The following is a 23,493-nucleotide window of genomic DNA, read 5'->3' as shown; positions in this document are numbered from 1 at the left end:
AATTTTCAGTAGCATCATGAATGAATTCAACAATATAACCAGCACCTAAAGCATTCTTTTCATGATCTACAAGCACTAGTTGAATGCCCGTGCGTTGCCATGGGACAACAAACTTAGACAAAGAGAAATTTATCAAATCATCACAATACTATGCATCATGTATATCGTATGCAGCTTATGAGCTTGTCTAAACAAATATTATCTTATACAAACACAACATTTTGCCTCTTGAGCACCGGCGCTCGTGTTCCACGCTACAAAATCACTACATATGAATGTTATTTATCATCACAAAAGGTTAAAAATAATAGTACTGATATTTGCATCCTGTACAAAAATAACAAGCAAAGGGAATGAAACGCAAATGGAAATCTGTAGAAACACGACAAACCTTCTTATTTTTGCAGATGTTGCATTCACTTAAATTATTGTAGTTTTATAAGCTCAAATAACATGTAATCCCTCCGTGCCATAATGTAAGACGTTTTTCACACAAAAACGTCTTACATTATGGGACGGAGGGAGTAGAATACTACATGTGTGAATTTTATGGTGTTTTTTTACAAATGGAGACTTTTGAAATAATAATTTTGGCACTGCTACAGGAAGTCCAAAGTGAATTTACTGTCTTACACTTACTAACTGAAGAAAATAGTAAGGCGCACTGCTATGGAAGAGATATGCACATGCTCTTACCTCAACAAACACCAACATGATCTTTCTCTCCATCGCGATCTGGTTGTCATGCCACCTTCAGCTCCATTCCTCTTCGTTGTACTCGTCATCCAACTTGTTCCTCCATTTATCCCACTGTGCCCCACAACTCTACCTTCCTTTGGCTTTCTCCGCTCTTATAATTCTCTTTAGGAGAACTTCTTAAACATGTTAACACAAATAGATCTTCATATCCAACCAGCTCATGCTACAAGTGCATTTAAAACCACAAAGCTAAGTTATACAATTACATGGTCATGCACTAATCCAAACAGCCATCTACTTCGTAAACCATCAAAATCCAGGTGGAACACTTCTGCTAAACACTTTTCTCCATGCATGTTTGCTATTGAACTTGTGAAAAAAAAGTGAGCCACAAACATGAAACTATGAAACCAAATGTTTTACATGCATATTACTGCAAATGAAATCGAAGGAATTCATTAATTAAGACATGTACAAAACTAAGGAAAATAAAAGGAACTGGTAGAAACCGAGGGAAGGTCTTACTCTACTGACCTCACCCAATGGGGACATGCAAATTCTTGTGGATGAACACCGATCATGGGTAACCTATATTTTTAGATAGATTCCACATGGACAACGGGTGATATTGTATATTTTTATATGAAAGCACAATACATACCCATTAGTCTCTTTGTTTATCACGTGCCTTCAAATGCTAGATAACAACTAATCTCAAAATGACAACTTGCTAAAATTCTGAACTCATAGTAGTATTTTTCTGGAAAAACAGGGCCTTTCAAGAAGGAATAATTGGTTCATAATTTATATTCCTAAACATAGTCCTCATAGAATGTCATAATTTGATACTTGATCCTCATAATAAGACTATCTGACCTCCAAACAAAGGCTATCTGAAGACCCAACTAATATAAAAAGTTCCAACAACACCACAATTATGCTCAGTGAAGGCTTCTCCTCTCGACCTATGGACCCATTTTCTTTCACGTCAAGCCATACCATGAACAGCATGGGCCAGCTCACCAACATAAATCTGACACTGCAAAGTGGCGGCATCCAGTTGTATCTGATAGTCTGCATGTGTTAAATGAATAATTACTTACCGTAATCATGAGAGGCTGGCACTTATTGTTTTCAAACAGAAGTATGTGTTCAAGTCTAAACCACAAATAAACAATAACACACCCTTAAGAGAAGTAACCATCTTGCATGAGCACCCAATCTAATAGCATGAGTATGAAATGGTAAGTTGGGTCAGTTAGAGGATATAATATGAACAACCATAGCAATCATTAAAAAAGTCCATTGGATCATTACACCGAAGTGAATCGTTCTCCCTTCTTAAGAAGAATAATCACCTTCAATTTAAAGATCAGTGCTTGCATAGAACTGTAGTTGGAGAGTAACTTCACTTTTAACAAATTTAAAGATTTTAATTTTCAAATAATTCACTTGTTCCAAAAGGCCTCTTCCCACATGTAACAGACTGGCAATTTACTTTTCAAATAATTCACTTGTTCCAATAATCCACTTTCTCAAGTTCAGCATAACTAAAAAGGGATCAGAAGTATAGATGACAAATTCTTGACCTTAACATATGTGTATGATGTGATGATGGAGTAGTGACTTCGTAAACAGATTGTTAACAAACTAAAGAGGGATACAACCTACATTTTCACTTGTTCTCTGAAGCGATTAACAATGCATTTTTTTTCCAGTCAAATAATACATGGTAAAATCCGAACACAGGTAGGCAATCTAAGGAACCGAACACGGATAAACTGGATTAAGTGGACGTGGTGATATGTCCCTGATAGTTCATGCAGAGAAAAAAATGTTTATTGAACATGGTGTTAATTCTACACAGATACAAAAAATGTGTTAATTCTACACAGATACAAAAAAATGTTTGAAGAAATTCAGAAAAAAAAACCATTTAGTTTTTCGTTTGGAATTCCATATTTGTTAGTGTCTTTAAAAAACGTTCATGTTCAGAACTTCGGCCACTCGCTCTTTTAAAAGAGTTTCACATTTTGACATTCCGAGCAATTTTGAAAGACACAAACATGTTATTGAAAATTTAGCACAATTTTAAATTGTGAACAATTGTATTTTATGAACAAAATTTGAAACAATGATCATTTTTTGAAATTTTGAACATTTTTTTATAAGTGCGAGCATTTTGCTGAAAATAACAAAAAGGGAAAATGAAAACATGTAAAAGGAACAAAAAAACAAATAGTAAACCGGTCGCTGAGTGATATATTTTCATTTCTAATTTTAAAGTTTATTTTTATTTGTCAACAGATGTTCAGAAATTTCAGAAATGTTCACGTTCGAAGAAACATTTACTATTGTCAAAAAGAAAATCACATGCGAAATTTAAACAAAGATTTAATCTTTCGTGACTTATATGTTCATATAAAGTGTGCTGCAATTACGGCTAACAAATCAGATGTGCTGCAGTGGCTATTGTCGTTACGCAGTCGCGTTATGTCTTGTGTTCGATCGCGCTCACCCATTTTAGTTATTGCGAAATTGGTTGCGGCTTTCTTTAGTCTCTTTTAGGATAGCGCTGAAATAGTGTCACAGGAGTCATTTGGTTCTAGTCCAACGCAATTGATTGTAATGACGGTCGTGTGTAGGGCTTTCCCTTTCCATGTAGAGCACTTTTTTTTATTTTCCACCACGCACTACCGCAAATGGGCCGGCCCAGGTCATGTGGCGTACGGCATGCACGTATACGTACGAAAATCAAGAGGAACTAGTTAACTAGTTCGAGATTGGGACGCACGGTTTGAGAGATAAAACATTTTGAATGAACGGATCTAAAAAAAGGAAAAAACTCTCATGTTGCAACAAGTGGCGCGTTGCATACGCGTCACTTGTCGCAAACAGGGGAGTTGGAGTGATCTTTACAACGAGTACTCCTCAACTAGTGATTTTAAAGAAAATCGATGATTTGTGAAAGGTCTCATTTGTATATGCGTTAAGACGATAGTTGTTCAACAGAAACCCTATTTTTTTAAATCAGGCAGTTGTTCCAAAATCACATTTTTTTTCACTTTCTTTTTTGAACATAGTACAAACGCAAACGCTAATACATATGCGCATGCACTCACCCCTATGAATGCGCACGTACATCCTATCCATATGAGCACCTTCGAGAGAAGGAGCCGTCATATCATCTGGAGATTTGCGAAGTCACCGTAGGCGCTTCGTCATCAACGGAAACACCTTCTCCCACTGAAAGCGCGTCGTCGGAAATCCTGAAATAAATCTAGAAATAATGCCGGCAGCAAGAATTGAACCCTAGTGGGCTGGAGATACCACTGTTCCTCTAACCATTTAATCACATGTTGATTCGCACATTTTCACTTTCAATAACAATACCATGTGGTGATTTATAATCTTCAGGTTTTGTCGGGCGTCGGGTAGACCAATGGGTACAACTCCTCCTACTCCGCCTGTCTGGGTGTTATCACGGGGCGACTACAATAGAAGAAGGGTCACCAGTGAAAAAATAGAAAAAATATGTCTGGGCCATCAGATCCGGGATGAATGGTCCAGATTCTAGTGGATGAATCCAAGCACACAGGTGCTAGGTCCTTTGCAAAAAAACACCCCTGGTTATAGTTGTTTTGCCTTCAGGACCATCTTCTCTACCGTAGGAACGCAGCAGAGCAGACCCAAATCCCTCAATCCGCATGGCCGCCAACTCTTGGAGACTTGACAAGCCCCGCCGACGGTGGCAGCGGGCCAGATCTGGTGCCTAGCCGGGCGATTGCGGCCTGTATTGGAGGTTCAGATCCAACACCCGACCGTCTCGTTGCCGGCGGTCTGACTGCCCCGACGGACCTCGCGTGTTCTAAGCTACAGCCTTGTGCGGACAAGTTCTCCAAGGTACTCTGCTCCGACGTCCAGAGGACAACCTCGCTCCATCCTTTGTCCTACCCAACCAGACCATTCTCCACATGTCGCCTGCACCCCTGCGACTCTAGCTCCGCCATCTGGTAACACCTGAGAAGAAAACTACAGCTAGCCTTCAGGTATGCTTGTCTGCCAGGTTGCTACCAGTTTACATAGTTAATTCTGTAGCATTTCATGTAGCGCTTGTAAAAGAAATCCTTCTTGTCCAAGAACTATGTTGTGTCGTTGTTGGATGTTGTATGATTCTGCATATTTGGAAATGATATGAATGGCAACATTTTGAAAATTCTAAGCATATGCACATTTAGGTTAGTTAACATATTTTTAACAGGAGTAGCAGTATCTTGGAAGCTTACAATTATTTTTGCGCAAAGGCTATATTCAGAGAAGTATGCTTAAGTAGTACAGTAGCAAACCCATTGGCATATACACACACTTCTCTGTACCAAATTCAGTTAGTTCTGAGAGACCTTTATCCAGTATTGATTAGCCATAACAAAAATACACAATGTGTGATTACTTGAAAATTTGGGCTGGACAACTAGTTCATGCTCATCTGGGATATACTTTCTTTCAACTTGAGAGCAATAACAAGGATATCTCTCTGAATGCTTGCCTGTGAGGTTGCCACCAATTTTCCCTAGTTAATTATGTAGCATTTATGTAGGAAATCATTTTTGTTCAATGTTTGTACCACAAACTATAGTACAGAATCTTAGTTTAGTATGTATTGATACTTTCCTGTACCAGATTCAGTTAATTTAGAGAGACCTTTTTTCAGTGTTGAACTGTTGATTAGCCATAACAAAAAACATAATGTTTGCTTACTTCAAAATTTTGACTGGACAACTAGTTTATCCTCATCTGGGATATGCTTGCTTTCAACTTGAAAGCAATAACAGGGATATCTCTCTATATCGATGCATAGAAAAATTAATCACCGGACAAGTTTGCTTATACTAGATTTTCGAGCAGTTTTGTATTGTGAAATTTCATCCTCTTGTCGGATATTGTACATGAGGACATACTAATCTCATCTACCTATTAAAGTACCTGCATGTAAAGTGCTTGTAGGCACATGACTGAAATTCGTTACACTTGCAATGTGTGCCACTTCACTGATTTCTGGGAGTTCACTGTCTATTTGTCCAGTAATGCCATTGAAACTAAAATCATGATAGTTTTTCTTTAGTGAAACAATTGTATTGGCTCTTTGGTCTTCCTCATTCGGCTTTTATGACACTACAATTGTAAAAAGACAACTTTTTTTACCTTTTTTACGTAGAAAAGAAGACACTCTTTTGTGTATATGTAGAAAAGAAGATACTCTTTCTGTGTATGTAGAAAAGAAGACACTCTTTCTGTGTATTGGGATTGATTTGGGATAGACCTTCGGTTGCTAACCATCCATTGAGCCATAATGTAATATCAATACAGTAGAACAACCGATCGTAAGTTATTTGCGTTAAGCAAGTCTTACTGGGATGATGAGTTGCAAAAATTGATACAAGTGATCTGTCAATGTCAAGCTGTGATTATATTTTGCCATGTGATATTCTTTCCTGGTCTCTTCACTAGTCAGACATGTGACTTTGTGCTGCAACATAATTTTTTTACTTTTGTCATCTACGAGTTATTAGAAGAACTTGAATTGCATTCTTAATTGTTTTCCTATTTCTGTCCTTGTAATGTAAACTATTTTTGCTTGTATTTGTAGATGCATGATGCTCTGACTACTGGAAACATCAGGACTACAGATGGATAGAAGAAGCTTTTATCAAAGTCTTCCCTTTCTGACACTTGAGAGAATTTCTCTGCAAGATATATTTAAGTCTGTTCTTGATCATGCATCTGTATGTGGCTGCACTCAACTGAATATGGTTTGCTTGGTGTGATCTTTCCTAGAACAAGAAGCTTCATGAGCAAGTAGTAGAACTGGAGGGAAAGGCTAGAGCATTTCTTTTATGTACTATCAAGATATTAGTCCTTAATACTCTATCTTGCTGGCCATGTACTAAAAATGGTGCTACCATGTCTCATCAAGATATGTATGCTTGTGATATGCTCAATCTGCGAAGGTCCAGTCAGATGTTTTGTTATGCTTCAAATGGTGGCTGAATCTGTGCCATAAGCCATCCTTGAACAAAATGAATGGAGAGGGAGATGAAATACTTGAGGTGGTTGCTGCAAAAGTTTTATTTTATAACTAACTGCTAGTAGGGGGTTTTTCATAAAATGTACATTAAGTGGCTAAGATTCTTCCACCAGAATCTATGCCATCCACCTACGATCCAATGGCTCATGGCTGTTTTTCTATTTTTGCACTGGTGGCCCTTCTTCTATTGTAGTCGTTCCCGTGTTATCATGTCACGTATTTGCATCATAAACACATAATACCCACACTAATTCAAATTATTTCAAGTTTTAGGTTTGTCTTGAGTCAACCGTTTTTATGTTGTATAGATCCATGAAAATTCATGATAATGTCTACATTATATCAATTACATATGGTATAAAAACATATTTTATAATGATTATTTTTTATGGGGAAATATATTATAATGATACTTGCACACAATGACGCAGTAACGGTGAAAATACCACATTCATGGCTGGTTGAAAGGGTAGAGGTGCAGCCTTGAGACCGGATAGTATCACCTTAAATTTGAAGTGTCCGTGGTGAGTGTGGAATGCTGGTTTTGGTTCATCTGCTGCAGCAATTTGTATCTCACGGTACCCCGAGCACCAATCTAACTTGGTTCAGAATGTTGGGCAAATCTAATCTGGGTGGGAGGGCGATGAGAGGCTTCCGTGCGCCCGAAAAGGCTCTGTGACGTGCCTCGGACGCGCCCATCTATACTACTATTAAATAATCAAACAAGAACTTCTTTAAGAACATCCCACAAAGCGTACACAAATCCAATACCACCGAACGATTAGGCCCACTAAAATCAATCTAACGGTTAGCCTTAACCTAAACTATTTTCTGTGTGCACTTAGCAATTTACATTGACTGACCGTACTTCACCGTGAAGGAAAATATGAAACTCCACGCCTGAGCAATTAGGAAACTAATAATCACGGGTGCATCCTATATCTAGGAAACTAAATCAGAGTGCATCCATCCTATTAGGAAACTAATCTCAGACAAATCCATCATATTAAAAAACTTATCTCGGACGCATCCATCCTATTAGGAAGCTAATCGCGAGCCGCCTGCCGCCATCATGCACGCTAGCCACGATGGGGGAAGCGCGAGGAGCTTCGTCTTCCTCCGGGAACACACGTGCTATCGCCGCCATCGTCTTCTGCCTGGAGGCCAGGCGCTCTTCTGCCGCTACTACGACGACTCCATCCATGTCCAGGGCATGCTCTCCGGCAACCATCAGCATCTGCGTTGACTTCAGCTCCGTTCGGAGCACCCACGCCGACAAAGTGTCTGTTCAGTGGGTGCACGTTCATTACATATTAAATAAGAATCGTGGGGCTTCAAGCAATCTAGAATTGTAGATTTGAGGTTATTTTAGGTTGCCGATTGCTGTACTGAAAATGTGTAATTATATATAGCACGTACATAAGAATGCAGCAATCTTGTCTTACAAAGTAGGATCAAGAGGGATACTGAAGAAGTCAAGATGCAGAGTCTATTTCCCATGATTACTTCTCATGTTCATGTCGGCTTCCTTGGGCTTTACTTCGTACCACCATATGCATTAAACTGGACCGTATCAAGAGGTAACGCCATCTCCTTGATTAGAATTGCCTTATTTGTGCTATTTGATCAGTGTGTGTTTTACGTATGATGTTGCTTTACCTGGAATTAAGGTGGGTTGCACCTGCCTAGGCACTATCTCCAGGGATAGGTTGGAAATCAGAATATATGATTCATTCTTAGAGAAAACTTTACACGCGTCACTTTAACATAATTGCATAGCAATCCAATAAATTATGTAAGATTCTGTAGGAGGGAAGATATTAAAGATGTATTACTATTTCAGTTACATGATTCTATACATCTAAAACGGGTCACATGACTCCGTAACTGTTGTTAGAGAATATCTCTCGCTGTTCTGTAAAGGTATGCAATCTCTACTGCGTTCCAATAAAGAGAATTTTACCATATAGAAGGATCCAATGAAGAAACTAATAATAATGAACAACTTTTTCCGAATCAGGTATTACACTATTACAAATGTATGCTGAAGCTACTCCTTACGACAAGGAAAAAGATGATGAATGCTTTCTATCTTCACCAGTTTTGTAGCATGTTCCAAATTGTTGGCTCTTTCTTATTTGAGGATTCATCATTTTTTGTAATTTAGAAGCTGACATGAAAGCTTGATAAGGTTAAGCTTGACAAATATTCTAGAATACTTTTCCTTCCATCTTTATTTTTCTTCATAACTCATTTCAGTTTCTATACGTACAAAGCGTCTTACATCATTGTAAGTTAGTATGGTTGCCAACGCATAAACACATACAAAACCGGATAAATATTTTCTATCATGATAATTATTGGATTTCTTTTAGCCCTTTTACATTTCAATTAGTTCTTGTAAATCATCTTTATTTCATATAGAAGTCGTTGTAGTCACATATCATCTTCTATTTCCTATTATCCATAATAGGTAGCTATATAATTTTGGCAGTCCACACAAGCAAAAAATATATATAATTTGATCCAAATTAGTACAAATATATATTTTGCTATGCAGATTAGTAGAATAAAATAAGATTCGAGAATTAAGCATCTTGAACAATATAATTGCACTGTAAGGCAGTTTATACCTTTTTTCCTGGCTACACTCGAAGAGAAGACTATACTACATGCCTATATTACTGCATTAGTAAATAATTGCTAAATTTATTTAAATGAGAATATTTTCCTGTTATTACTCTATGCAGCAACATAACCACTATTGTGTCTCTCTTTTGAAAATACAATTTGAGCGACATCAAACATTGTGTATCCATTTGATTTATATTTTTAAAAACATTTATTTTTTTTATATTATGTGAATTGACCTGTTTTACATTTGAGACGTGCGTTGCACGTGCATGCTTACTAGTCTGACTAAATCCCCACTTCACGTCCAACTCTTTTTTCTTTTTGCGTTCTCCACTGTGGGCAAGCGAGACCCGTGTGCACAAATATGTGCGCACACACACACGCACGAGGTTTTGTTTCAGATATGCTAAGTCTCGTGCCTTTTTTAGGGCCGTTTTGGCTTTTGGGAGCATATGCTCCCTAATGAACAGTAAATTCAAAATAAGTAGTAAATAAAATTTAAAAATTCTGAACTATGATTAGTGTGACAAGAGTACTTGCCAATTTTCATGCGAAACAGGATGACGGTGATTCCTCAGTGAAAAAACAAAAATAAGTGCAACATTTGTCGTTCGATTTGCTTTTTTCACATATTAAGATACATAAGCTTTCCTGCTAAAAATTTGCAGGTAGCGTTTTGGTGTGACAATGATTACATCTATTTTTTTTAAATAACATTTGGAAAAAAATCATGGGCGGGAGCATATGGTCCCAAGAGCCGAATTAGATTTCTGCTTTTTTATGTTAAATCTTGTGTATAGCACTTACAGAGGGAGGGTAGAGGGGAGAAATTACCATGTTTGGTCCTTCAAGTCTCTGGCGCACAACGATTTCGTCCCACAACTCGAGAAACACTATAATACAATCCTTATAAACGTGAATACATAACAGTCTACGGTACCCTTATGGTCACCTCGACGGTAGAGCGCCTGATGGCGCTGCATGGCACTGCATTTTTGTGGAAATCCCCCTCCTTTTTGCAGAAACAATGCAAGCTCCCCCGGTCCATGCGCCCTGCCTCATCTTCGGGCACATTTGCCATCCTCTCGCGCAGAGTAGTCAAATTGTCACAACCTTTTTCAGTACGCCAGCCGCCTCCAGTCCACCACTCTGAGCCAGCCGCCTCCCATGGCACCACTCATCTCCGCTCCGTCTCTTCCTCGTCTCCCCCAAATCCCTTAGCCAAGCTCGCCCAAATCCCTAACCATAATCACCCTCGCCAATCGATCTCCATCCATCGCCATCCAATATCGAATCCACAATGGAGATCACTCATCCGCTGGCGCAACTCCTCGTTCAGGTGGCTACCGGCGATGCGGAGAAGCTCTCCCGACTGCGCAAGATACGGTCGTAGTTACCTGACCTCGTGATACTCTGCAAGGAGGCGGTCGGCATTGTTGTTTGTCTTACAGAGAAAGAGGTCAGGAATCACTGGAACGGGAAAGAGGTCGGGCTAGCACAATGATGACAGACTCGCCTTGAGCTTGACAACATATATCGTGTGGCAAAAAGAATGGAAGTGTGATGTACAGGTTCGCTAACCAGCTTCATAGTCTGCTTGGTGTTCGGCATGTCTTGCTAGAGGCCGCTACCAACCGTGCAGTTTGGAGTTGATCCGAACTGCGACCAAGACGGCTTGAACCTAAGGGGTCGCACGCTTAAGGGAAGGAACCTACGAGGTCGGATCCGAGGACACTGGTCGAATGTGATCCGAACTGTATTCAGATTGTGGCCGAGTAGACTTATGGGCTTTAGGGTCCATGCAAAGCCCAAGTGTTGAGCCCGCGACGGACGCCTATATATAGTGAAGTTGTCGCACACTCACGGGCTGATCGCTTCGGTGCTGTCACTAGGGTTTGCATGTGTTGCGAATAGACACCTCCACTCGCCGCCGGTTGTGTGATCGGACCTAGCAGTCCGTCGCATGACGTTCCTCCTGCACGCGTGGATACCGTTAGAGGCGGTGCACTTGCGCCGCTCCGGCAAACCTGTATGTGGGAACCGACCACCGGTTGTACGAGGGAGATCGGACGAGGAGGAGACGATCCACGCGGACGCACTGCCCCAACTCTTCTTCCGCTGCACGGCACTGCGCGTCTAGTGGTAACGAACTGTGATCCATCTCTCGTAGCATGTTCTTGGTTGTTCTGTGCGTAGGAAATTTTAATTTGCAGTCGACGCACCCTACCGTAGATCCCAACTGTGGTATCAGAGCCTCTGCTATAGGATTTGGATTCAGATCATATGCATATTAGATATGTGGAGGCAATAGATGAGATCTGTTGTCATTGATAAGATTGGCTGTGTGCACGGTTGATGAGATCAACTGCACATGGGGATCGATGTGGCTATGTTTTCTGTTGATTGGGATCGATGAGGTCGTGACACGATCTACCCCTACCGGTCAGTTATCCGCTATCGAGGTTGATAGTGAAACGTAAATCCGAACCGGATTCGCGATGATCGATGAGATCGATCAGATCAGAGAATTCAGCGTCATCGGAGTTCAGATGTGATCTGTAATATCCGAAAACGTCGGGCGCTGCCGTGTGCATAGCGCCTTGTATTTCGTACACGATCACTCAAATCGGTAGAATACGATTCTAGGCATAACTTCATTTTGCAGGGTTTGATGTGAATAGTTTGGCTCGTGTGTATTTGATGCATGTGTGTAAATTATATATGGCCTGCGTGTCATGTTTGGCAGCCGGCAGGAGCCAAAGTGCTGTCATTATATTGTATAACGACCTACGTGTCGACTTGTGACTCTATGTAAAATTCACTACTAGCTGTAGTAGTTGGATAATAGAGATCAGATTGGTGGCTTGGCGTCCCGGCGTGACAAATAAGATGGAGTTTCTAGATGGTCATCGGATTTGGAGCCGACCTGGAAGAACATCCATGAAGGAGCCATACTATTTCACAATATGTGTTTATTTGTGATTGTTATGCTTCCTTGTTTTCTATGCATGTTAGAATGGTTGAAAGATCCCTCATGAATATCAAGCGAATTGCCATCCCCGATGTTGCACCTTCGCACATCAAGTACGTCTAGTAGTGGGCTCATAAAATTGGGGTGCTGCTAGGTGTCCTTGAACTGAAGGGTTCGTGTCGGACACGGACATGCACTGCATTAGGTTTGACTTGACAAGGCTATCAAAACGGTTTTGGGCCTTGTGGCAAAAGAGGTCGGGAGCCGGGGTATGAGATACCTACCCGACCGACAGGAGTCGTATAGAGATACGATTAGCAAGGAGTTGCTTACCGGATAGGCATGTTGTCTAGCAGTGACGCTAAAGCTCACTAGTCGCATGTGCTAGTCGGATCCTGAATCACTGAGAGTTTGCGGAGGGATGCTGACTTCAGTGGGAGTATTTCTGTTTAAGGCTAGAATTACTCTACATAAACACATTGCTTAGTGATTGCATACTTCTCTGTTGTAGATCAATGGCACCACCTGCTCAACCCAACTTTGCATTGAAATCAATTCTGGAAAAGGATAAACTGAATGGAACAAACTTTACTACCTGGTATAGAAATTTGAGAATTGTTCTCAAGCATGATAAAAAGGAAAATGTTCTAGAGGATCCGCTTCCAGAGGAACCTGCCAATAATGCTAGTACCACAACCAAGAATGCCTACCAGAAACTCGTTGATGAATCAAACGAGATCAGCTGCCTCATGCTGGTTTGTATGGAGCCCGATTTGCAGCAGCATTTCAAAGACGTTGGGGCTTTCGATATGATCGAGTGTCTCAAGAGCATGTTTCAGGTGCAGGCTGGGACTGAAAGGTTCAACGTCTAGCGATCCTTGATGGATTGTAAGCTGAAGGAAGGTGATCCACTGAGCCCGCATGTGATCAATATGATCGGATATGTGCAAGCTTTGGATCGGTTGGGCTTCCCGCTCTTGGATGAGCTGGCTACTGATGCAGTTCTAGGTTCTCTTCCGCCCAGCTATGGGACGTTCATCTCGAACTATCATATGCATGGCATGGATAAGAAGCTCACTGAATTGCATGGGATGCTCAAAGAGGCAGAGCAGGATATTAAGAAAGGCACGCATCAAGTGTTGATGGTGCAGAAATTGGCTAAGTTCAAGAAGAGTTGGTCTAAGATGAAGGCTAAGGCAAAGGGCACGGAGATCGTAACCTCCGCCGCTGCGCCGAAGTCTGGACCGGACTCAAAGATCATTTGCTATCATTGCAAGGAAACTGGTCACTGGAAGAGGAACTATAGCAAGTGGCTTGCAGAGCATGGCAAGAAGGCCGGGAATGCTGCTTCAGGCAAAGGTACACTTGTTGCATATGTTATAGACGTTTACCTTGCTGACATACCTAGTAGCTCTCGGGTATTTGATACTGGATCGGTTGTTCATATTTGCAACTCGATGCAGGGGCTGGTAAGAACTAGCCGTGTGGCACAAGGGGAGATTGACATCAGGGTCGGCAACAAAGCAAGGGTTGCTGCGTTGGAGGTCGGCACGATGCAGCTCCAACTTCCTTCTGGATATATTTTGGAATTGAATAATTGTTATTACATTCCTGCACTTAGTCGGAACATTATTTCTGCCTCATGCTTGATGAGTCAGGGTTATGAATTCAATTTAAAGGACAATGGTTGTTCGATTTATTTGAATGGTATGTTCCACGGCTATGCACCAATTGTTGATGGGTTATTTATATTAAATCTAGAACAGGAACTGGTTTATAACGTGAATGTCAAGAGGCATAAGCCCAATGAGATAAATCTGACATACTTCTGGCATTGCCGGCTTGGACACATTAGTCTGAAACGCATGAAGAAGCTCCATGATGATGGACTCCTAACTTCGACCGACTTTGGGTCGTTCGAGACATGTGAATCATGCTTGCTCGGCAAGATGACTAAGTCTCCTTTCGCAAAGAGTTGCGAGAGGGCATCCGAGCTGTTGGAACTGATACACAGTGATGTGTGTGGACCAATGAACACAACTGCTAGAGGTGGCTATCAGTACTTCGTGACTTTTACTGATGACTTGAGTAGATATGGATATATCTATTTGATGAGGCACAAGTCAGAGACTTTGGAAAAGTTCAAAGAGTTTCAAAACGAGGTGGAGAATCAGCTCGGCAAGACTATAAAACTTCTAAGATCTGATCGTGGAGGTGAGTACATGAGCCAGGAGTTTGATGATCATCTGAAAAGCAGAGGTATAGTACCTCATCTCACACCTCCGGGTACGCCACAGAGAAATGGTGTATCAGAACGGAGGAATCGCACCTTGTTCGACATGGTTCGATCTATGATGAGCAAGTCGGATTTACCCTTGTCATTCTGGGGATACGCTCTAGAAACTGCAGCTTTCACACTTAAGAGGGTACCATCAAAATCCATAGACAAGACACCACATGAGATGTGGACCAGGAAGAGTCCCAGTTTGTCTTTTCTAAAGATTTGGGGTTGTGAAGCATTTGTCAAGAAACTTATGTCAGACAAGCTTACACCCAAGTCGGATAAATGCATATTCATGGGATATCCGAGGGAAACCTTGGGATATAACTTCTACAACTGGGAAGAGAACAAAGTGTTTGTTGCTCGAAACGGCATTTTCCTTGAGAAAGAGTTTCTCAGTCGGGAGGCCAGTGGGAGGACGGTCCGACTCAAAGAAATTCAAGGACCTCTCTGGGACGGCTCGGCTCGTGATGAGATCATACCGGAGTCAGTCAGGGAACCCGTAGTGGAAGCGGCACCAGAACCATGGAGGTCGGAAAGATTGCGCAGAGTGCGTGATGTATTGTTGCTAGAAAGTGACGAGCCGGCAACATATGCGGAAGCGATGATGAGCCTAGATTCCGAGGCATGGCTGGAGGCCATGAGATCCGAGTTAAAGTCCATGTATGAGAATCAAGTTTGGGACTTGGTTGATCCGCCGCCTAGCGTAACGGCCATTGGTTGCAAATGGGTCTTTAAGAAGAAAACCGATGTGGATGGAAATGTTTAGATCCACAAAGCTCAGCTTGTCGCTAAGGGTTATGGACAAGTTCAAGGAATTGACTACGACGAGACTTACTCGCCGGTAGTGATACTGAAGTCGGTGAGGATCGTACTAGCTATAGATGCATATTTCGATTATGAGATATGGCAGATGGATGTCAAGACGGCTTTCCTTCACGGAAATTTAACCGAGGACGTGTATATGATACAGCCCGAGGGTTTTGTCGATCCGACTAGCACTAGTAAGGTATGCAAGCTCAAGAGATCCATTTATGGGTTGAGGCAAGCATCTCGGAGTTGGAACATTCATTTTGACGAGGTCGTCACTGGTTTCGGTTTCATCAAAAGCGAAGAGGACTCTTGTTTATACAAGAAGTTAAGTGGGAGGTCGATAGTGTTTTTGATCTTGTATGTGGATGACATACTACTGATCGGAAATGATATTTTGATGCTGAACTCGGTCAAGGAGTCATTGAATGGCAAGTTTTCGATGAAGGACCTTGGTGAGGCAATGTACATTTTAGGCATTAAGATCTATAGAGATAGATCAAGGAGGCTGCTTGGCTTATGCCAGAGCACGCACATAGATAAAGTGTTGAAGCGGTTCAACATGAGTGAGGCAAAGAAAGGGTTCTTGCCACTCTCACATGGTATAAGGCTAAGCGAGACTCAGAGTCCTTCGACATCTGATGAGCGAAGTAGGATGAGTAGGATTCCATATGCCTCGGCAATCGGATCCATCATGTATGCCATGATATGTACGCGGCCCGATGTTGCTTTTGCAATAAGCCTAACAAGTAGATACCAGGCCAACCCAGGTGAGAGTCACTGGGCAGCGGTAAAGACTATTTTGAAGTAGCTGAAAAGGACTAAAGAGATGTTCCTAGTTTATGGAGGTGAGGAAGAGCTCGTTGTCGGTGTCAAAACCGGCGGATCTCGGGTAGGGGGGCCCGAACTGTGCGTCTAGGCGGATGGTAACAGGAGACAAGGGACCTGATGTTTTTACCTAGGTTCGGGCCCTCTCGATGGAGGTAAAACCCTACTCCTGGTTGATAAATATTGATGATATGGGTAGTACAAGAGTAGATCTACCATGAGATCAGAGAGGCTAAACCCTAGAAGCTAGCCTATGGTATGATTTTTGTTATTGTGTCCTATGGACTAAACCCTCCGTTTTATATAGACACCGGAGGGGGCTAGGGTTATACAGAGTCGGTTACAAGGAAGGAGATCTACATATCCGTATTGCCAAGCTTGCCTTCCACGCCAAGGAGAGTCCCATCCGTACACGGGTCGAAGTCTTCAATCTTGTATCTTCATAGTCCAACAGTCCGGCCAAATGTTATAGTCCGGCTGTCCGGATACCACCTAATCCAGGACTCCCTCAGTAGCCCCCGAACCAGGCTTCAATGGCGATGAGTCCGGCGCACAGATTGTCTTCGGCATTGCAAGGCGGGTTCTTCTCCAAATCCCAAATACCTGTTAAATAGCGTCCGGCTTCTTGTAAATGTTGCGCCCCTTGGCTTCTATGCCCAATAATGGCCACCTTCCACGTGTCAAGCGAATGTGGAGAGCCAGGCTGTTTTTACATTTACCCCCTAGCTATGCAAATGAGTTGTCTATTAAAGAGACGGGGATTCAGATCCAAACCACACCATCCTCCCTTAGCGAGCATTCATCGGAGCGCACCCGAAAGAAATCCATTCCCTCATGGCCGATCGACGCAGCTCCTCCTCTCGTTCCCCCAGCCCCAAATTGGAGATTGGGAGAGGTGTTTCGTCCCTCACAGCCAACTAGTGAAGTTTCAGACCCAGGGATTTCTCCCCCAGCGTATATGGTCCCGGTTCGAGCCGGGCTCGCCACCTACAATGGCGAAGAGCAAGAGGAGAGCTTTCCCAATCCCTCTAAGGGAGAGCGGGTATGCCTCGTCCCCTATTTGATAAGAGGACTCAGATTTCCAATTCATCCGTTTCTCTGGGGGCTCCTAGAGTTCTACGGCCTCCAGTTGCACAGCCTTACCCCTGCATCCATACTACATATCGCGGGCTACGTAGCCCTTTAAGACTTGTTTTTGGGTTGTGAGGCTCATTGCGCACTGTGGAAGAAGTTGTTCTGCCTTGTACCCCGTTCTCAGAGGGGGTCAATATATCAAGTCGGCGGAGCCGAAGTATGGCACATCGCTGGGATCGGATATCTATCCGGAACCCCGAAGAAGGCGTCCAAAGACTGGCCTTCAGAGTGGTTTTATATAGAAGACATCCCCCTTTCGGATCCTATTCGGATCGGCCTTCCTGAGTTCGATAATGCTCCATTGAAGAAACGCTTGAGCTGGCGCCCACGAAGCTCCCAGGAAGAAGATGACGGAGACGTCCTTTACCTGATGAGCCGGATAAAGTTGCTGGCTCAATCCGGACTGACCATGATCGAAGTCATGGCAATATGAATTATGCGGGGGGTGCAGCCACTTCAATATAGAGGCCACCCCATGTGGGATTTCAACGGGGAGGATGACGCCACCCGCTGCGGCCGCAAGGGGCCGGACTCGACCGCTGCTCTAGCAAAAATCTTGTCTGATTTGTATAAGGGAGAAGAGGGGGAATTCCTCCGTGTCAATCCACAGGGCGGATTTTCTATGTATAATCCTCCGAGCTGGGTAAGTCAACACCTTTCATGTCCATCCGTTCCCATATTCCCATAGTTAAGTATTTTACCTTGCGATTTCAACGCAGGAGCTGCGTAAGGCTATAAGGGAGATCAACAGCCTGCCTCCACAACCAGAGGATCCGGAGCGATCCCTCGACCCGGCCTCCCAAGAGGATCCGGACATATCTGTGGAACTAATTGATAGGGTGTTTTACCAATTAAGCAGCGACAAGGCCTTGGTGGCCATTATGGCCGATTACCCTGGGCTGCTCCCAGCTTCGCAGGTAACTGAGACCAAAGTCCCAACATTTTGAAAAGGATTCATCCTTGTGCACTTTGCTTACCGTATACCAACGGTGTTTTACAGGGGAGGCCCTCAGGACGTCATGCCGAGCCCGTGGCGACTAGCCAGCAAGGGGTTGCAAGGCCGGGCAGGCCGAAAAGAAATGCAGTCCGGACTGAGACACTAGCGTAGCGGTATGGTGCGCCACCTCACTCCATGGTATCATTTTTAAAGGCATATTAACGCTCGTGCTTTCTTAGGAATAAGAACGCTCGCCAGACTATATCCGGAGAGGTCGCCAATCATGCCTCCACCAGTCAGGCTCCAAGGCTGGACCCGAACGCGGGAGCGAATACGAGGCGCACGCCGGATGCTCCTCCGACAGAGGATGCGGACAGAATGTCCGCCACAAATTCCGAGGTGGAGAGCGCCATGAACCACAGGCGTCGCCGAGCCGTTCTCCGTGACGCTTGTTTCTCCCAGGAGGCATTTGAAGCCTTTAAATCGGGAGACGCGTACCTCCGTGCTGCTCAGAATGGTCTAGCCAGAGCCACGGTCGAATATGTAAAGGATATACAGGTGAGAGAATTTGATGATTATATATAGTAGTAGCCCCTGAGACTTGAAACAGTTAGAATAACTGATTTAAGGATCATTTGTTATGCAGGTTCTTATAGAAAAGAATACCCAATTGTCCCATGAGCTTGAAGAGTGTAAGGCCCAACTTCAGGCCGCACTGGCCGCCGAAGAGAAGTCCAAGAAGACCCCCTCTGGTAACACATATTTAAAATGATAGATACCGTATAGAGTGCGGCATATGTTCACATCTGACAACAAATATTGCAAATGACGCCGGAGGAAATCCGGATGAGCAACATCTCTTACGCCGGCTAAAGGCCGGCGAGAGCGTGCTTACAAGGGTTAGGCAGGAGAAAAATAACCTCCAGGATGCCAACACCCAGCTGGGCGTGGAACTGAAGGACGTTCATGCCCAACTGTTGGACTCCGTGAAGGAGAATCAGCGGCTTTGACGTGGCATTTTCAGTAAGTGCTTGAACGAACTTGTTAAAAAGAGTTTGGCGAAGAAGCCTGCTAACAGAGTTATGTCTGTAGGTATGCTGATGGGTCGTCCCGCGGATGAGATGCCCGGGTCTGCGGGTGATCTTCTACCAGAGTTGTCGCAACTTCACGAACGAGTTCGGCAGGTGATGCGAGGTGTTGCCCAGGCCTTATAGCCATCCGACTCCCTGCCTGAAGGTCTTGGAGAGCTTGCGGAGAAGCTTAAGGGAGCGCATCGGCGCTTCTGATTATGGAAGATATCGGCCTGCCATCAAGGTGCCAGGGAAGCCTGGGCCATGGTGAAGACACGGTATACCAAGGCTGACCCAAATCACATGGCCGAGGTCGGACCTGTGGGGCCTGATGGGAAAGAGATCTCCGTGAGATTAGTGTACGGACAAGTAGAATTGGCCGCAAAGTATTCCCAATAGGACTGTAGACTAGACATCTTGTTGGATGGTATAGAAGAGGAATTTAACCAGTCAAATTGACTATGTAATTAAATTGACATGTATAATGCCTTCTAGCCGGATTGTAGATCATTTGTCATGGCGGACCTTTCCGCTTCAACCTCGGGACCCGATAGTCCGGAGTGTATCCAAATACCCTCTCGGTTATGTCAGAACCGAGGCATGCATGGAAACCAGGCGTAGGGGTCATTAGTGCTTGAACATACAAGTGCCCAACTAGTTATGTTATATTACATGGTTAGTAAGAAACATCTTCCAGGGAGAATAGTTCCGTTAGGGGTTCCTTTCCCTGGGTTTGCATGCCCTAAAGTGCATGTCCGAACTGCAAAAAGAGACGCAGAAAAGAGCATCTGGGGGCACATATATAAATAAGTAAAAAATCATCTTTTGTTCACCGACCGAATATTCCCTTAAGAACGCTAGCTTTCGGCTTCACCCAGTCTGAGGTACACATCCGGCTGACTCGGCAGTAACAATCGCAGAGGTGCTTCCCTTATACCCTAGACGAATTAACGGGAACGTAGGGCATAAATACAAGAGCAAGGCAACCCGGCTTGGCCAAAACTTAAGTCATATCGATGCATATAATGGTGAATAAAAGGTACATGCGGAAGAATGACACATGTGCTTGGCATGAAGCCCGTATAGATAAATAAGCTTCTGTGAGAGAAGCCCCCAGGTATAATGAGCGCGGATATCACGTCCGTTGTGCGCAAATAAGGCACAAATTGGCCCTTAAAGGCTGTGAGAGAAAAGAAGGGGAGAAGGAGAGAAATAAAAGACAGATAGTAAAAAGTGGACAGAGGAAGGAGACGAACACAGAGTCCGGCGCTAGGCGTAGAATCTTTGGAGTCTGGCTGCGTTCCATGGGTTCGGCTCGAGTCAATTATCCGATGCATCCCACAGACGGTACGCTCCACCAGTCCTAACTTGGTCAATAATGAAGGGACCCTCCCATTTGGGCTTGAGTTTGTCCTTTTTCTTCTCCGGCAGGCGTAGAACTAACTCGCCAACGTTATAGGTTTTGGCTCGTACTTCTCTGCTTTGGTATCTTCAAGCCTACTGTTGATAGAATGCGGAACGGGCTTTTGCCACGTCACGCTCCTCCTCCAGGGCGTCCAAACTGTCCTGTCTCTTTCTTCGTACATGCGCACTCGAGGTGAGTCATGAATTATGTCGCAGGCCAGAACCGCCTCTGCGTCGTATACCATAAAAAATGGTGTGTATCCGGTAGTGCGATTCGGCGTGGTCTGCAACCCCCAGAGTACGGAGTCAAGATCTTCTACCCAGTGCGTGTTAGATTCCTTTAGGGACCGCACTAGTCTGGGCTTGATGCTGCTCATGATAAGACCATTTGCTCGCTCGACTTGACCGTTAGTTTGTGGGTGATAGATGGAAGCATAATCGAGCTTGATGCCCATGTTTTTGCACCAGAGTTTTACCTCGTCGGCCGTGAAGTTCGTGTCGTTATCTGTGATGATGCTGTGGGGGACGCCATAACGGTGTACAACCCCGGATATAAAGTCTATCACCGGTTCGGATTCGGCCGTTTTAACAGGTTTGGCTTCTATCCATTTGCTGAATTTATCCGCCATGACCAGCAAGTATTTCCTCTTGTGGGTTCCCCCTTTAAGGGGTCCAACCATGTCGAGCCCCCAGACCGCGAAGGGCCAGGTAATGGGGATTGTTTGGAGGGCGGTGGGTGGCATATGGCTTTGGTTTGCAAAAAGCTGGCAACCAACGCAGCGTTGGACTAAGTCCTGAGCGTCTGCCCGGGCCGTCGGCCAATAAAACCTGTATGGAAGGCCTTGCTTACAAGGGCCCGGGCTGCAGCGTGGTGGCCTCCGAGTCCGGCATGAATTTCAGCCAGAAGCTTCCGCCCTTCCTCTTCGGAGATGCACCTTTGAAGGACTCCGGTAGTGTTTTTCTTATAAAGCTCTCCCTCATGGACCTTATAGGCTTTAGATCGCCGCACTATGCAACGTGCCTCATTTTGGTCCTCGGGGAGTTCCTGCCTAGTTAGGTAGGCCAAGAATGGTTCTGTGCACGGGGCGATGACGGCCATTATAACGTGGGCTGATGATGTTATTTCGGTGGCAGAGCCTCCGATTATGTCAGAGTGTTCGGTATCGGGCATTGCGGTTGGGTCCGGGCTGTTATTGCTGGGTTCCCCTTCCCATACCAGGGATGGCTTGAACAGCCTCTCCAAAAAGATGTTGGGGGGACTGCATCGCGTTTTGCACCGATGCGTGCGAGGACATCTGCCGCCTGATTGTTTTCCCAGGATACATGGTGAAATTCGAGCCCCTCGAACCGAGCTGACATTTTTAGGACGGCGTTGCGATAGTCCGCCATTTTCGGATCCTTGGCATCAAAGTCTCCATTTATTTGGGATATTGCGAGGTTCGAATCCCCCCGCACCTCTAGGCATTGAATGCCCATGGATACTGCCATCCGGAGACCATGTAAAAGGGCCTCATATTCGGCTGCGTTGTTGGAGTCCGTATACATTATCTGGAGTACGTATTGAACTGTATCTCTGGTTGGGGATGTCAAAACGATGCTAGCCCCCAGACCAGCCAATATTTTGGAGCCGTCGAAGTGCATGATCCAGTTGGAATACGCGCCGTACTCTTTAGGGAGTTCGACTTCCGTCCATTCGGCGACAAAGTCGGCCAGTACTTGCGACTTAATGGCTCGCCGCAGCTTGTATGTTATGTCGAATGGGAGGATCTCAATGGCCCATTTGGAAATCCGGCCCGTGGCATCGCGGTTGTTTATAATATCATTAAGTGGCACTTCCGAGGCTACTGTTATCGAACACTCTTGAAAGTAGTGTCGGAGTTTCCGGGATGCCATGAATACCGCGTATGCTATCTTTTGATAATGCGGGTACCGTGACTTGCATGGAGTAAGGACAGTGGATACATAGTAGACCGACTTTTGAAGGGGGAATTTATGTCCGTCTATTTCTCGTTTGACGACGAGCACTGCGCTCACAACTTGATGGGTTGCCGCAATGTATAACAACATTGGTTCGCCAATGTTTGGCGTGGCCAGGACTGGGTTGGTTGCTAATATGGTTTTTATTTCTTCCAACCCGGCTGTGGCGGCATCCGTCCACTCGAAGTATTCGGTGCGCCGTAGGAGGCGATAAATGGGTAATGCCTTTTCTCCCAGGCGAGAGATAAAGCGGCTTAGAGCCGCCACACATCCGGTTAATTTCTGGATTTGTTTGAGGTCTATTGGGATATCCAACTGTGACAGAGCTTGGATCTTGGCCAGATTTCCTTCAATTCCTCTGCCGGATACAATGAAGCCCAGGAGCTCTACGGCAGGTACGCCAAAAACGCATTTTTCCGGGTTGAGCTTGATGTCATATGTTTGGAGGTTATCGAATGTGAGTCTCAAGTCGTCTACTAGAGAGTCGATATGCTTGGTTTTGACGACCACATCATCTATGTATGCCTCCACTGTTTTGCCGATCTGGTTTGCCAGACATGTCCGAATCATGCGCTGATATGTTGCGCCGGCATTTTTGAGCCCAAAGGGCATTGTGTTGAAGCAGAAGGGTCCGTATGGTGTGATGAATGCCGTTGCGGCTTG

This window comes from Triticum dicoccoides, chromosome 7A, assembly GCF_002162155.2.
Source record: "Triticum dicoccoides isolate Atlit2015 ecotype Zavitan chromosome 7A, WEW_v2.0, whole genome shotgun sequence".
In the NCBI taxonomy this organism is placed as follows: Eukaryota; Viridiplantae; Streptophyta; class Magnoliopsida; order Poales; family Poaceae; genus Triticum; species Triticum dicoccoides.
Note: the sequence above shows the minus strand (reverse complement) of the source record.